Source organism: Tamandua tetradactyla, chromosome 2, assembly GCF_023851605.1.
Source record: "Tamandua tetradactyla isolate mTamTet1 chromosome 2, mTamTet1.pri, whole genome shotgun sequence".
Taxonomy (NCBI): domain Eukaryota; kingdom Metazoa; phylum Chordata; class Mammalia; order Pilosa; family Myrmecophagidae; genus Tamandua; species Tamandua tetradactyla.
The window spans coordinates 75310312-75313184 of NC_135328.1; the positions used below are offsets into that span (position 1 = coordinate 75310312).

A 2873-nucleotide genomic window follows, 5' to 3' on the forward strand; every position below is an offset into this window, starting at 1 on the left:
GTTTACGAAAAAAGAACAAAAATAAGGATTGACTGGATTACTTCAGCATACATTTCTCCCACATTCTTAAGTAGCATAAAAGGAAACGTGTTTTTCTGCTCTGCGGGATGTAAGGCTTATCAGCCATTAAAGTCTAAGACTCCTCTAGCTCTTCCTTAGCTGTGAACCAGCCTTCCTGGCCAAGGCCGTGACGCTACATACTAGTGAGACTGTGCACACTGATCTTTACAAGATTGAAAGTTTCTCATCAAAAATCATTGTAAAGAAAATTCAGCAATGAAACAACCAAGAAACTGTACTTTCTGGAGAGCTGCACTTTTATAGTTTACTTGCACATTAGTAATTTCTGCTGAATGTGCTATCATGATGACGAGATTTACAAGATTTTTTTTTCCTGATTAGAATTGGTAGCCAATATATATTGATTAAAAAATGAATTGTAAAAGAATAGGAACCAGATTCAAAATCATGAAAATAACATCTGTATAGTAATTTATAAAGTTATATTAAATAAGGTTGAAAGAAAATTAAATCAGAACTTTGGGAAGTATAATTTGCTATGTTATAGTTTTAAATTTCTCTCTATATTTTCTACTTCAGTGGAGAAAATAACTGATTCCGATGACATTTAGTTTATTTTCATATGTGATAATCAAGGATGCTCTTTTTTCCTTGGGGGTCTGAAATTGATCTGGAAAAAAATGGCTCTTTGAGATATAGATTTAATGTATTTCTACAGTTTTTTATTTTATTTTATTTGGTTTGTGGGTGTTGGAATTATAATTTTTTACTGTCCATTAAACACTTTTTTAATATTGTATTTTGTACAAGACTGTACTGTGAATTCTTTAGTTATGGGAAATAAATGACATTTGAAGAAAAGCATTTTCTTCCTTCACACACTTTTTTTTTCCATGAGCAGGCACTGGGAATCAAACCAGGTCTCCAGCATGGCAGGTGAGTACTCTGCCTGCTGAGCCACCATGGCCTGTCCCACACACTTTTTTAATATAACCATATTCCAAAGCATTTTCTCACAAAATAAACCCAGACAGTGTACCTGAATGAGGAGGCAATCGGAATCCCCAACACCAGTCATGTTATGATGGGCATTTTGACATAACTTAGCTATAGAAAGAAGAGCTCCTTGGAGAAAGTGTAAGTTTTGGATTTTATGACTCCATAAAAGTTGCCATGATTTGTTTTTAATCTGGCATAAAAGCAGTGATGGAGATTGCAGTCTCAGTCTTGGAAATAGCAAATTAGTTGACCAAATGAACTCTTTTGAGAATCACCATGTTCATTCTTTCTGCAGGTTTCCTTTGAGCCTGTTACTGAAGAGAAACCACTTTGGATTTCAACTCGGACTACCTCCCAGCACAGGAACCGAATTGCTTCGCTTTCAGATACACCCTGATTCCTCGTAAGTTCCACCTCACAGCCAGTCTGGAGCTCTCACTTCCCAGGGGTGTCTGATCTTCCTTCATTTCCTTCTCCAATCATGTCTCCAGGTCATCCAGGTGCTGATGAAATCCAAAGAGGAATGTGTCCAGTAGGGTCTCATCCCAGGCCAGAAAAGAACCACTTGTGATGAAAAGGTTGATGCTTTGCTGGAGTAGCTCATGCTGGACAGCGGTGGTAGCGTCTTCTCAACCTGCTTCTCAACCATGAGTGTGTGGGGAGACCAGAAGTCATTCCTGTTCCTCAGACCTAACAGCAAGGAAGTTCTCTCCATTTGACTCAGCAGTGTGAAGGTTCCCAGTGGCCATGGCTTCCAGGCAGGACACAGGCTAGACAACAGTTGGGGAAGGGGCAGAGTCTCAGTGGAGCCATCAGCACAGAGTCTGGGAGGGCCCCTGGGGAGCTGGTGACTCTGCAGAGCTGCCTGGAGAGGGAGCCTCGTCTCAGCACATTGTGGGGACACTTGGTGCTCACAGCACACAAACCTTCTGGGTTTTTCTATTTTACCCCTTTAGTTTCCCTTCCTAAGGTTTTTGGGTGTTTCTGAATTCAATTAAAAAAAGAACACCTATCAACATGAGTACCTGATGGAAGACTCCAAAGCAAGAAGTGCCATGCAGTATCTGCCACAGCTTTAATAAATATTTTTTCACAACCCTCTTGGTTGCAGCTTGGGAGATAATTCTAGACAATGTCAGAGAAAGGGTATTGTAGGGATTGCAATGGTACCCAAAACTTTTCATGACTTTACCTCATTGCATCTGTAAAGATATTTTTTATAATACTAACATTAATGGCCATATTTTATTATGTATTTATTATATAAAGGCTCTCAGCTAAATGATATACAAACATAATCTCATTGAATCTTCACAGTTTCCCTTTAATATAAGCACCATTGTCATTTATGTTTTATAAATGGAGAAACAAAACTCAAAGAGGTACTGAGCTGAACAGAACATTATATAAATGGTAGATAAACCCTAAACGATACTCTTTCCACCTTAACACTTTAGCCTTTAGCTGCTCTCTGCACACTGGTAATGAAGTAATCAATCTAAGTAGTTGTTTGACTTCTGACTTCTCACTGGACTGTGAGCTCCCTGAGGGCAGTAACACCGCCTTTGGTTTCTAAAGCAGTGTCTGTCACAGGAGCAGACACAGGAGTCTCTGCCCACAGAAAGTTCAAAAAGGAGTACATGTTCCAAAGGGTATGTATCCTGGCATTAAAGAAGTCTGATGGAGATATGAAGGCTTCTGAAAACAAAAATAGTAAAAACCAATTTAGATAGATACTTTAACCGTCTGATTAATTTCTTAAAATATCTCATGTGGGAAAGGGGAGTTTCAGAGATCCAGGTGAACCCAACACTAGCATCATTTATGTGAAAGACAGGACTGGAAATTAGTAG

General features: G+C 38.9%; 1 pseudogene; it reads right to left on the reverse strand.

The window, feature by feature from the left end:
• Window positions 1–1300: 1300 nt before the first annotated feature.
• LOC143656483 (interferon alpha-2-like) lies at window positions 1301–2662 on the reverse strand (annotated as a pseudogene).
• Window positions 2663–2873: the final 211 nt, after the last annotated feature.